Genomic DNA, 14100 nt, shown 5'->3' on the forward strand with positions numbered 1-14100 from the left:
ACGTCACTGCTATCCTTCTCCAGAACTTGTTCATCATCCCAAACTGAAACTCTGTACCTGTGAAACACTAATGCCCCATTCTCCTACCTCCATGGCCCCTGGTAACCTCTCTTTGACTTGCAATACGTGCCCTCCTTACTACCCATCACCAATCTGTCCCATTACCCCACCCCCCTGCCCTCTGAAGCCCTCAGTTTGTTTCTCAGAGTCCATAGTCTCTCATGCTTCATTCCCCCTTCTGATTACCCCCCCTTTCTTCTTCCCTTTCTTCTCCTACCGATCTTCCTACTTCTTATGTTCCATAAATGAGTGAAACCATATGATAATTGTCTTTCTCTGCTTGACTTATTTCGCTTAGCATTATCTCCTCCAGTCCCATCCATGTTGCAGCAAATGTCGAGAAATCGTTCTTTTTGATGGCTGAGTAATATTCCATTGTATATATGGACCACATCTTCTTAATCCAGTCATCTGTTGAAGGGCATCTCAGCTCCTTCCACGATTTAGCTATTGTGGGCAATGCTGCTATGAACACTGGCGTGCATATGGCCCTTCTCTTCACGACATCTGTATCTTTGGGATAAATACCCAGTAGTGTAATTGCTGGATCATAGGGTAGCTCAATTTTTACTTTTTAAGAGACCTCCACACTGTTTTCCAAAGTGGCTGTACCAACTTGCATTCCCACCAACAATGTAGGAGGGATCCCCTTTCTCCACATCCTCTCCAACAATTGTTGTTTCTTGCCTTGTCAATTTTTGCCATTCTAACTGGCATAAGGTGGTATCTCAATGTGGTTTTGATTTGAATTTCCCTGATGGCTAATGATTTTGAACATTTTTTCATGTGTCTGTTAGCCATTTGTATGTCTTCATTGGAAAAGTGTCTGTTCATATCTTCTGCCCATTTTTTGATTTGTTTATTTGTTTCTTGTGTATTGAGTTTGAGAAGTTCTTTGTAGATCTTGGATACCAGTCTTTTATCTGTAGTGTCATTTGCAAATATATTCTCCCATTCTGTGGGCTGCCTCTTAGTTTTTCTGACTGTTTCTTTGGATGTGCAGAAACTTTTAATCTTGATGAAGTCCCATAAATTCATTTTATCTTTTGTTTCTCTTGCCTTTGGGGATGTGTCATGAAAAAGGTTGCTTTGGCCGATGTCGTAGAGGTTGCTGCCTATGTTCTCCTCTAGAATTTTGATGGATTCCTGTCTCACATCGAGGTCTTTCAATGTTTTTTCCTGCTTTGTCAAAGATTAGTTGCCCAAAGAGCCGAAGGTCCATTTCTGGGTTCTCTATTCTGTTTCATTGGTCTATGTGTCTGTTTTTGTGCCAGTACCATGTTGTCTTTGTGATCACAGCTTTGTAGTACAGCTTGAAATCTGGCAATGTGATGCCCCCAACTTTGTTTTTCCTTTTCAACAATTTCTTGGTGATACGGGGCCTTTTCTGGTTCCACACAAATTTAAGGGCTGTTTGTTCCAGTTCTTTGAAAAATGTCATTGGTATTTTGATTGGCACCAGAGATGTAAAGGATCTATATTCTAGAAACTACAAATCACTCTCAAAAGACATTGAAGAAGACACAAAAAGATGGAAAATATTCCATGCTCATGGATCGGAAGAATTAACATAGTTAAAATGTTTATGCTACCTCTTTGACTTTCTGACCATTGTCCCTCATACTGAATCTTGCCTTGATTTTGCTTGCCCACCTCTTCATCCCCTAGCCACAAGGACTAGTCAGAGACCAGAATGTTATTTTTGAACTTTGATTTGAGAGATGAAGCCCTGCTACTTGCTAGCAAAATTTTTATATTTTCTGCCTGCATGGACTTCCGAGTATCCCTTCCTACCTCAGTCTTCCCTGCCTTTCTCTGCCTGTCTCTCATAGTTGCCCTACTATTTTGCTTTGATTTCCTTACCCTTTGACACACTCTTCCTACTTCCAAACTCCATTTCCCCATGTCTGTGGCTTATTTCCATACTCTCTGAAGCAGTGTTCTATCTGCCAGACTACACTTCTCAGCACCGATAGCTGGACCCTCTCCCTACCCCCTTGCTCTAAATCTTCATCCCTCCCAGCATGCTTTCCAAGGCTACCTGGCAGCAGCTTCTTGAGGCAAGAGAACATTGCCATTCAGTGATGATCACATGGAGGTGAAACTACTGGCTCTGCAAACCCTTGTATATAAAACTCTATGTCCTCTTAGAGGACATAGATTCAAGTTCAGAATTACTGGCAAAAGGCAATGAGAATTGACAAAGTACTGCACAAGGAGAACAGTCAGCACTCAGGCAACACAAATGAAATGAGTTTTAATGTACTGGAATGATCCAATATGAAATCTCATTTTCTATATAGATTTAAAAGACTGACTTCAAATGTCATTAACTCCGTTTCCCCAGGCCCTTCACACCACTGTGTGAAATGTAAATCTCTTTCCCAATACCCCCCAGAAGAAAAGGAACTAAATACATCTCCGAGTGTCCCATTGTACCTGAACAAGTTAGATTATTAAAACCTAAGATTCTATTCTGAAGAAAAGCTTGTTCTTCCAACACAGAGTATTATTCCTCTCTTCTATTAAAGACTGATTCAGCTAAAGAATTAGTTTCTATACCATTTTAATAGTAGATATTTTTAGAGGTCAGTGAAATATTACTGTGAGACTGAAAATAATGACCCAATTCCTCATCTTCTTCAAGAGAAATGACACATATTAAGACCTATCTCCCCAAGAAGAGAGATGAAGTAGAATTAGATATTCATAATAACCCTGTGAATTCTCAAGTACTTCATTTTTCAGTGAACCTTTAAAAATAGTTCAGAGAGCCTCTTTAAAATAGCATTTGGGTTGTCTATAACAGTCTAATACTCTGCCATGTGTCACTCCTGGCCAGGACCAAGGACCAAAGCAGAACAGGGACAGGGATAGGGACCAGGGTCTCAGCATGAAACAGGTAAGTAAAATGTTTAAGGCAGGATTTTCAGCTGTGAGAGGAATAAGGTCTGAGGATCTAATGTAAAACATGGTAGCTATAGTTGATAACACGGTAGTATATAATTGAAATTTGCTAAGAGAGTAGAACTTAAATGTTATTACAAAAAAAGCTAACTTTTTTAAAAAGCTGAATTATAGTATGGAAGCAGAATTGATTAAGGCATAGAGCAACTTCTCACCAACTGAGCAGGAGTTAGAGACCTAAAAGTCTGATCAGACTCAAATAGGAAGCAGAGACAGTGAAAGCATCTGTGGGGCAAATAGAAAATAAATGACTGGAATTGATATTTGGTGATGCTCGGAAGAATTTCCCAGTTCTTTGTAGCAGTGCACATTTAGAAGGCCAAAGCCCACTTTTGGTGCCCTCACTCAAAAGGCGACATCTTTTTTATTTTTATTATTTTTATTTTTTTTAATTTCTTCTTTTAAGATTTTATTTATTATTTATTTGACAGAGAGAGACAGCCAGCGAAAGAGGGAACATATTAAACAGGAGGAGTGGGAGAGGAAGAAGCAGGCTCCTAGCGGAGAAGCCTGATATGGGGCTCGATCCCAGATCTCTGGGATCACGTCCTGAGCCGAAGGCAGACGCTTAACGACTGCACCACCCAGGCGCCCCTCAACAGGTGACATCTTGTTCTAGATGCCTGCTGTCTGCTGACATGTGCCAAAGAACAGGACCAAGGCTTCCTCAAGCCACATTTAGTGGTAGAAACGGTGTTAGAATTTTTTTTTCAAACTGTATATATTTTTTAAAGATTTTATTTATTTATTTGAGAGAGAGAGTGAGTGAGATAGAGAGCAGAAGTGGGGGGGAGGAGAGGGAGGAGACTCCCCACTGAGGAGGGAGCCTGACGTGCTGGGATCATGACCTGAGCCCCAGGCAGACACTTAACCGACTGAACCACCTACATGCCCCAGAAAGAGTATTAGATTTTAATTTGCAAGAGCAGGTTTAAATTCCAATTCCATTGCTTTTTAAATATGTATTTGGAGCGAATCACTCACCATCTCCAAACCTATTTCTTTCTCTAGATAGTAACAACAAAACTCATTTTACAGAGTCCTTTTAGGCATGTAATGAGTTAAGAGGGCTTTGAGCATTGGGAAGCATTGTATAGTTATAAAGGCTAGATTTTCCTAAAAGAAGTCTTGCAGGTTCTAAAAAGAAAAATCCAGCTCTTTGTTCCATAGGAGATGTCAGCTGCATACAGAAAACCAGGTTGAGGGAGTTTGTATTTTCCTCTTCAGTTCTGTTCAAGAGTTCCATGTCATGTTTTTTCAGCTGCTAATAATGGATATTTCTGCCAAATATGTAACAATGATAATACTAACTCAAAACTTTTTCTGGCTGCCACTTTAGCACTAAGCCAGCACACAGCCAATGGTACACATTTTTCTGGAACGTTATCTGTGTGATATCAGTTAATTTTATCCCAGACTTTCTATATAGATCTTCTCTGATCAGTCCTGTAATACTGCAGAAGAGAGAGAGAGTTTTCATCTTTAGATCTGTAGAACACTTGTGAAGGTAGTTTAGAGGGTTCCCATATATCCTGCACCCAGTTGCCTCTGTCATTAATTTCTTACATATCTGTTGCAATTAGTAAGCCAACATTGAAACATTATTATTAAATGAAGTCTATAATTCAGTTCATTTTCCTTAGTTTTTACCTAATGTCCTTTTTATGCTCCAGGGTCCAATCCAGGATACCACATTACATTTACTCATTATGTCTCCTTAGGCCTCTCTTAGCTGTGACAGTTTTTCAGATTGTCCTTGTTTTTGATGACCTTGATAGTTTTGAGGAGTACTGGTCAGATATTTTATAGGATGTCCCTTAGTTGGAATTTGTCTGATATTTCTCATGGTGAGACTGGGTTTTAAAGAGAAAAACCATAGAGACAAAGTACCATTTTCATCATGTCATATTAAGGGTGCATTCTCTCAACATGATTTATCATTGCTGCTCTTCACCCTGATCACCTGGCTGAGGCAGTGTTTGTCAGGCTTCTGTACTGTGAAGTTACTTTTTTATTCCTCCTTTTCACACTACTCTTCTGAAGGAAGGCCCTGTGTGCAGACTACACGGCCACACTTAAGGAACGAGGAGTTATGCCCTACTTCCTTGAGGATGGAGTATCTACATAAATGATTTGGAATTCTTATGTGTGGAAAATATTTCTTCTCCATCCCAATTATTATTTATTCAATTATTTATATCAGTATGGACACATGGGTATTTCTCTCATACTTTGGGTTATAATCCAATAGTACTTTGAGTTTTTGCCCAAATTGTTCCAGCTTTGGACATCGGGAGCGTTCTCAGTTGGCTCCTGTACCCCTTTGTAATATCTCCCTCATTATGGGACTTTGTTTACTTTGTTTTGGTTTCTGGCTTTTGAACGCTTCCCGGCACTGTAAGATGCTCTAGTCTCATTTCCTCTTTCAGCCCTAGAATCAGCCATTTCTCCAAGGAGTCCTGGCTCCTCTTATTAGAGAGTGTTATTGGAGAAACCAAGATCTGAGTAGTGGGTGTGCTTGTTGCTATGGAGTGTTGATGTTTCTGGGATCTCACAGCTGACAGAACAAGGGAATATATGTGTATATATTAATCCATGTATTTACATAGATCTAAAAATATTTTGATATATAACCATCTTTATCTATATTAACCTAACATGAGTTTGTACTGATATCTCCAACCCTAATCCATTATCACTCGGATCATTGTGGCTCCCTCCTCTTACTTATTTGTAAACTTCCACTCTCACAGTGAGAAACCTGGCTTTCACCATCTGTTATCCATTTACTTGATTGTTCAACTTCAGTATATATGTATAGTAGTTTCAGAATTAATAAGCCATACCCTTATGGGGTAAAACTACCAACCAGAGTACAGTGCTTATGTACAGTTTCTTTTGCCTTTAATTCTTATGGATTCCGCTCATTCCCTAAATTACTTATGTCAGCACCTTTTCCCCACCTCCCTTAGTGAGGTTGTTTCATACACTGTAACACAGTTCAATTCTCTTGTGATAGTCTACATTCCTCCCTGGTATCCCTTGACATTCTAAATGGTTTCTTAAACTTTTACATAAACTAAGTTTCACTCTTTGTGCTATAAAGATCAATGGGTTTGGGCAAATGCATAGTGCTATATCCACAATTACAGTGTCATACAGAATAATTTCACTACCCTAAACTATCTCTTATACTTCACATATTCAACACTGCCCCCCACCACACGCCTGAACCCTTGATGACTACTGATCATTTTACTATTTCTATAATGTTGCCTCTTCCAGAATGTTACATTGTTGGAATCGTATGGTATATAGCACTTTCAGACTGGCTGTTTTTATAAAGCCGTATGCATTTAAGATACATTCATGTCTTTTTGTGCTTTGTTGGCACATTTCTTATTATGGCTGAATAATATTCCACTGTAGAGATGTACCGTAGTTTGTTTATCCATTCACCTATTGAGGAATATCTTGTAGTTTCCAGGTTTGGGTGATTATGACAAAAGATGCTATAAGAATTCAGAAATAATCCAGTTTTAGCCCATTTCCATCAACTGAAAAATTTCTTTGAACTATTGGCAGTCATCCTTGCTCTCTCCCTCATCCCAGGCAGTATTGCCTTTCTCAGAAATCATTTATAAATGTAATCATCATAGTCTAATGTGTCTGGCTTCTTTCACTTAGCATTATGTTTTTGATGTTCAACTGTGTTGTTCCATATGTCAGTAATCCATTCCTTTTTATTATTGTGCAATATTCCATTGTCAGGATTTACTACTTTTATGCATTCATCAGTTGATGGACATTTGCCTTTTTTTGGCATACTAACACTACCATTAGACCATTCACGTATAAGTTTTTATGTGGACATATGTTCACATTTCTCCTGGGTAGATATCTAGGAGTCAAATTGCTGGCTGTTTGGTAAGTTTTTATTTAACTTTTAAAAAGCTATGAGTTTCCCAAAGTAGTTGCACCATTTGTTCCTACCAGCAATGAATGAGGGTTCCACTTCTTCCACATCCTCACCAACACTTGGAATTTTCAGTCTTCTTGAGTTGAGCCACTCTAGTGGGCGTGAGATGGTATCTTGTGGTTTTAATTTGCATCCCTACTAATGGCATTGAGCATCTTTTCATATGTTTATTAGCTACTTGTATATCTTCTTTGGAGAAATTTATATTCAAATTGTTCATTTTTTCTTCTTTCCAGTTTGCTCATTTTTTAAGGGAGTTATTTGTCTTCTTATTGAATTGTAAAATTTATTTACTCTATATAAAAGTCCTCTATCTGATAATGTTTTGTAAATATTTTCTCCCAGTCTCTGTCTTGTCTTTTTATTTTCTTAGTGATCTCTTGTAAAGGACAAAAAATTTTGATTTTGATGAAGTCCAATTTATCAAATTTTTAATGGATGTGCTTTTGATGTCATACCCAAGAAACACTTACTAACCCAAAATCACAAACATTTTTCTCCTGTGTATCTTTTGAGACATAGTTTTAGCTCTTACATTCACATCTATGATAATTGATTTAAAGTTTGGGGAGGTCTTTTTCGTGAGGGGGTGTTTTGTTTGTTTGTTTTTGCAAATGGATTGAGCTCCATTTGTTGAAAAGATTATCTCCCCCATTGAATTACCTTGGCACATTTGTTGAAAATATATTGACCATATATATGTAGGGTTTATTTCTGGACTATTCTGCACTGTTGATCTTTATGTCTATCGTTATGCCAATATCACACTTATCTACTGTTGTCTTATCTACTATTACTTTGTGTTGACTTTTGAAATCAAGCTGTTTATTTTTTATCTTTTAAAGATTTTACTTATTTGTTTATTTGACAGAGAGAGAGACAGCCAGCGAGAGAGGGAACACAAGCAGGGGGAGTGTGAGAGGAAGAAGCAGGCTCCCAGAGGGGGAGCCTGATCCAGGGCTGGATCCCAGAATGCTGGGATCACACCCTAAGCCGAAGGCAGAAGCTTAAGGACTGCACCACCCAGGTGCCCCATGAAATCAAGCTGTTTAAGTCAACTTTGTTCCTTTATCTTAAAATTGTTTTGACTATTCTATGTTGTTTGCATTTATATATACATCCTAGGATCAGCTTATTGATATTTAATAAAGGAAGCCAGCTGGGATTTTGGTAGGGGCTATTTTGAATTTCTAGATCAGTTTGGAAAAAAATCGACATCTTAAGAATGTCAAGTTTTATAATCCATGAACATAATATATTTCTTACTTATTTAGATCTTCTTTCATTTCATTCAGTAATATAATTTTCAATGTATAGAGCAGTCTTATTTTTAAAAAATTATTCCTAAGTATTTTGTTCTTTTTGTTGTTATTGTGAATGGCATTTTTATTAATTACATTTTAGATTGTTTGTTGCTAGTATACAGGAATACAATGCTGTGTATATATTCATTTAGTATCCTATGACCTTGCTAAACTCTATTAATAGTTTAGTCTTTTTCTTAGCTTCCTTAGAATTTTCTACACAAAAGATCATTTCATCTGTGAATAAAACATTTTATTTCTTCCTTTCTAATCTATATGCATTTAACTTCTTTTTCTTGCCTTACTTCACTGGCTAGAGCCTCCAATACAGTAAATATTCCCAATCTAAGGAAGAAGGAATTTAGTCTTTTACCAGTAAGTGTGATACCAACTGTGAGTCTTTTATAGATACCCTTTATTAAGTTAAGGAATTTCTCTTTTCTTTCTAGTTTGTTGGGAGTTTTTAACATGAATGGGTATTGGCTTTTTTTTTTTTTCAATTCTCTTTCTGTCTCTATTGAGTTGGGTTTTGCCTTTTATCCTCTTAATATTATGTATTACATTGATTGATTTTTCAACTTTACTCTTGCAAATCCCAGCTTTTCATTGTTTATAATCCTTTCCATACATTGATGAATTTGATTTGCCGATGTTCTGCTAAGGATTTTTGTGTCTGTACTCATGGGGGTTATTATTCCATAGTTTTAACAAATTATTTTTCTTGCAATGTATGTCTTACTTTGATATCAGGTTAATACTGGCCTCATTTTATCAGTAGAAAAAGTATTCCTTCCCCTATTTTTTGAGTTTTTGTAAAATTAGTGTTATTTTTTTTTCCTTTAAATGCTTGATAGATTTTATAAGTAAAATCATTTGGGACTTGGCTTTCCTATGTGGAAAGATTTTTGTGTTTTAATTCAATTTCTTTACTCAATATACATCTATTCAGAGTCACCAATTCTTTATGAGTCTGTTTTAGTAATTTGTGTACTTCTAGGACTCTATTAATTCATCAATTAGTTTCATTTAAATTATTTAATCTTTTAGCATAAAGTTTTTTATAATATTCCCTTATAGTTATTTTAATCTCTTTATGGCCTGTGTTAATGTGTCTCTTTCATTCTTGATTTTGGAAATTTCTGTCTGCTTCAACCTTTCCTTGGTCAGGCTAGGTAGAGGTTTATCAATTTTGTTGTTTTCAAAGAACCAAATTTTAATGTAATTGAAATTCTCTATTGCTTTGCATTTTCTATTTTACTTATTTGCATCCAGATCTTTATTATTTCCTTCCTTCTACTCCCTTTGAATTTGATTTGCTCTTCTTTTCCTAGCTTCTTATGATAGAAACTTAGATTATCGACTTTAGATCTTTCTTCTTTTTTAATATAAACATTTATAGCTATAAGCTCCCCTCAAAGCACTATTTTAGCTGTGTTCCATAAGCTTAGATATTGTTTGTTCTCGTTTTTTAATTAGTTCACAATATTTTCTAATTTCTCTTGTGATTTCTTTTTTGACCCATGGGTTATTTAGAAGTGTGCTGTTAAATTCTCAATTATTTGAGGATTTTCCAGATTTTTTTTGCTACTGATTTTTTATTTAGGTTTACTGGAATCAGAGAATATACTTGGTATGACTTCAATCTTATTAAATTCATTATTATTCATTTTATGAACTTGGCCTAAGATCTATACTGGGAAATTCTCTTTTTTTTTTCTTTTTTAAAGATTTTATTTATTTATTCGACAGGATAGAGACAGCCAGCGAGAGAGGGAACACAAGCAGGGGGAGTGGGAGAGGAAGAAGCAGGCTCATAGCGGAAGAGCCTGATGTGGGGCTCGATCCCATAATGCCGGGATCACGCCCTGAGCTGAAGGCAGACGCTTAACCGCTGTGCCACCCAGGCGCCCCAATATACTCGGAAATTTTCTACATGGGCCTAAAAAGAATGTGTACCCTGTGGCTGGTGATAGTGTGCTTATGTGGGTCAGCTAGGTCAAGTTGGTTGATATTGTTCAAATCTTCCTTACTGATTTTCTTTCTCGTCCTATCAATTGTTGAGAGAGAAGTATTTAAATCTCCAACGATAATTATTGATTTGTCTATTTCTACTATCATTTTGTCAGTTTTTGCTCTATGTATTTTATGGCTTGGTCGTGAGGAGCTTTACATTTAAATTGTTATATAATCCCTGCTTCCTTCTTATCATTACTAAGATTACTATCATTACTACTATCATTACCTTTTTCTCTCTAAGAATATTCCTTGTCTTAAAGTCTATTTTGTCTGATATTAGTACAGCCATTCCACCTCTCTATTACTGTTTGCATGGTATATCTATCTAAAGGTGTCTCTCGTAGCACAAACCTGCCATACTTTGCTTTTTGTTTCTCTATTGTTGGGCATTTATGTTATACATTGTTCTACAGATACTTACCCTCCACATGTTCAATTTTTTTAGAATAAGAAACCATTGTAGTTACTATCCCTCAAACAAGAAATGTTTCAAACTTTTTCCATGATTATACGGGCATAATTGTTATCCTTTCATTATAAATTAATGAAAATAAATTATTTTTAAGAGAATTGTATGATATGCTTTGTACTTACAATTTAACATAATTCTTAAAATAATCCAGTCGTGTAGATATTTTATTCTTTTTACAGGTGAATAGCCTGAGGTTCATGGAGATTAAATAAGTGACTCAGGCATACAAAACAAACATTCAGTGAAGGAGCCCATCCTGTTAGACTCCATATGATACTGTGACGTTTTTCTTCAACCCCTTCTCTCTCTTCCTTCTGTCCATGCTCTCCTTACTCCCACAATGTTTTCTCCTAACATTCCACATGTCTCTTTTAGGGACAAGGTGTTTCAGAACAAGTTATTTGTCTTTTTTTGTCAGGGCCAGAGACTATGGTAAACTCATTCAGAGTTGTTCATAATTGATGATGGGCTGCTTTATATGAGAATATGACCAAGAATGGGAATTTTCTCCCATTCTTATTTTATCACATTCTCTTACATTATCTCTAATTGCACTTGTGGCAGATCAGGAAGAGAAGCATAAGATGAGGACTGAAGAGAGGGGAGTTGTTTTCGCTGTTGCTGTTAACATACTGTGTGTGTGTGTGTGTGTGTGTGTGTGTGTGTGTGTGTCTGTTGTGGTGGCAGCCTCCTATGTATTCTCAACCAAATCTTCCCAAAGTGTCTGATCCTGTCTATTTTGGCCAAGGAGGAATATCCTTTTCAGATACGAATTAAAATCCATCACATAACATTTCACAACAGTTTCTAGAAAGAGAACCAAAACTGATATTGAGATTATATAAAGAATTGGCAAATAGATTGATGGTGGTAACATTCTTGTGTGAGTAACACACAAGAGGAATTTTGTCTGAATAAGTTTTTATATATATAATAATATAATATTAATATATAATAATGTAAGTATACATAATTGTATTTATATATACACACATATATATAGATATAACTTCTCTGTTCTGTGCCAAAATAGCGATTACCTACCTCTTCAGCATGAAATACTTCACTCAGCAATGATTTCCTTCAATGAATCCAAATGTTATTGTATCACTGAAGAGTTAAAGAGATACTTTCCTTTTCTGTGCCAATAGAAAGAAACACACAAGGAGAAGATTGGGTTTTAAACGTAGCAGATTTGAAGTGCTTAGGAATTTCATAAATGTTACAGTTTTAGATATATATAGTGTTATTCCATTTTAATACTTTCCCAGAGCCACCATCCTTTTTGATTCTTCAAAGGGATTTAATTTTGATCTTTTAGAAATGTTCCTTTCTCCTGAAAAGAAAAATCTGTCATGGAAACAGTAGCAAATGTAAAAAGTTTGGGTGTTTACAATTTCTCAAACTAGTTAGAATTCTCAAGTTCTGTCCTTACTTCTTGTAGTGGTGGGAGCACTAGAGCAGAGGGCAGGGTGAAGGGAGTGTTTGCATCAAGAAGAACATCTAGAAGAGGGTGTTGCCATCAGTTTTATGCCTTATGGTGAAAGACAAAGTGTAAGATGTAGAAGGTAAGAGTAAGAGCCAGGGGACACTGGGGAGGAGAGGAGCCCTTTTGTGGGATTCTTCTGTGGAATATGATTTGGAAATGCATATACACATGCATATGCGTGTGTACACTTCCCTTTTTTTTTTAATTGGAAAAGTCTTGCGAGTATTGGAAGTCTGAAAAGCCAAACTTGAGTAACCAATAGTAATACCTATCGTTTCCATTCAATACCAAAGAAATTCTATTTACCCCGGACCCAGAAAAACCTCTTTTCTTTTTGCCCTCCTCCATCTCCATGCTCTCTGTGCACCTGGCTATTTGGTTGCTGGCCATCTCACATGGTTCATCTGGAGAGATGTGTGTGGCCAGGGCAGGTCAAGAGAGGAGATAGGGTGGACATTAGCTGTGTATCAATTGCCTTCCTCTCCTTCCCACCCAAGGGCCATGTTTCTGGGCATGTAAAATGTATTAGCTTTTATTCTGGTTTCTCAAATTTGAATGTAGATTCCTCCCTCCATTTCAAGATGTCTAGAGGGCTATCTAAGGAAGTCAGAAGTAAAACTGACCTGGGCTCTCAATCCCTTTTTTAATTCTCTCTAGAATAATAGAATATTAGGTAGACGATCCTCCAGATCAGCATAGTAATTTTGCCATTGAGACAACTGAACAGCAGAGGGGCTGAGAGGCTTTGTCAGGTCTCACAGCTGGTCCCTGCCCAGCTGGGACTCAGATTTGCTTCTCTGGCCTCCCAGGCCAACATTCTTTCCACTCAGCTACGCCATCTCCTTGATGGATGCTAGCAGGAGAAGGTTCTGATGAAAACAACCTTAATTTTTTACAGTGGCCGTGTGAAATCTTCTCTTTAGCATCACAAAGTGTTATGAGTTAGACCTTGTACATAAATGTTATTACTTACTATTATTTTTATCTTCATTTTCGACATCAGAAAACTGAGGTGCTGAGTTGCAGCAACCCCCACAGAATCTCAAAAATACACCCAGACTTCTCTTCACAGGGCAAGTCCTCAATACGGGCTTTCTATGGAGAAATGTGGCTCAAGCACGAAGTGTCCCTGCTCGTTCACATAGAGCCCAGGGGAATGGCATCTCTTAGGACAGTCTGATTCCCCCAAATAAACCAAGATTTGGATTGCCAAAGGCATTCGTAGGTGATGGTGCTATGGATGCCTGGCACTAACACCACACTTTGATCATTCAGTCAAATCAAAAAGCATTTATTAAGCATCAGTTCAAGGCTCCCTGCAGGGGCTTCTCTTTGTGTCTCTGGCATTCACACTTCCCTGCTTCTCTTCTGTGGCTCTTCACCCCTACCCAAGAAAACTCCCCAGCGCACACGCATCTCACTGCTGATATTATTGTTATCTGCTTTTTCCCAAGACTTTGAATACAAAGTCCAGGACAGAATTTATTCCACTGTAAATCTATGCACTCTCCCTACTTTCACAGGATTCTGTGTGAAGAGCACCCTAGCCAGTAGTCAAAGCTTATAGGGGTGAAATTTCAGCATCTGTTTTCTTCCTTCAAAACACAGAGTGAATATTTTAGAAGGGTTTTTAGGAAAGAAATTTACAGCCAGTAATTGGAAGTGCAGTGTTTTTGCAAGACCAATGTCTCAGATTACAGGTTTATGATTTGCCTAAAAATATATAATTTATTTTAGGCTTGGATTTTGAAAAGGAGAAAAATTAAGTTTTAGGATGATTTTCTTCAAGTTTCCCATGATATTCTTTACATCA

The 14100-nt window shown here is 37.1% G+C and overlaps 1 protein-coding gene across 4 annotated transcripts in view; it reads right to left on the minus strand.

Moving 5' to 3' along the window:
* Window positions 1-14100, minus strand: part of LACC1 (laccase domain containing 1) — a 186093-nt gene that overhangs the window by 20792 nt on the left and 151201 nt on the right. For 3 of the 4 annotated variants that reach the window (XR_005832791.1, XR_005832792.1, XR_005832793.1), the window contains one exon: window positions 11843-11937. The gene's annotated coding sequence lies outside the window, so the exon portion shown is untranslated. Of the gene's footprint in view, window positions 1-11841; window positions 11938-14100 lie in introns of those variants that run through there. The other variant, XR_005832794.1, reaches the window with a different exon arrangement.

The sequence above is a fragment of the Ursus maritimus genome, unplaced genomic scaffold (genome assembly GCF_017311325.1).
Source record: "Ursus maritimus isolate PB19 unplaced genomic scaffold, ASM1731132v1 scaffold_10, whole genome shotgun sequence".
Taxonomy (NCBI): domain Eukaryota; kingdom Metazoa; phylum Chordata; class Mammalia; order Carnivora; family Ursidae; genus Ursus; species Ursus maritimus.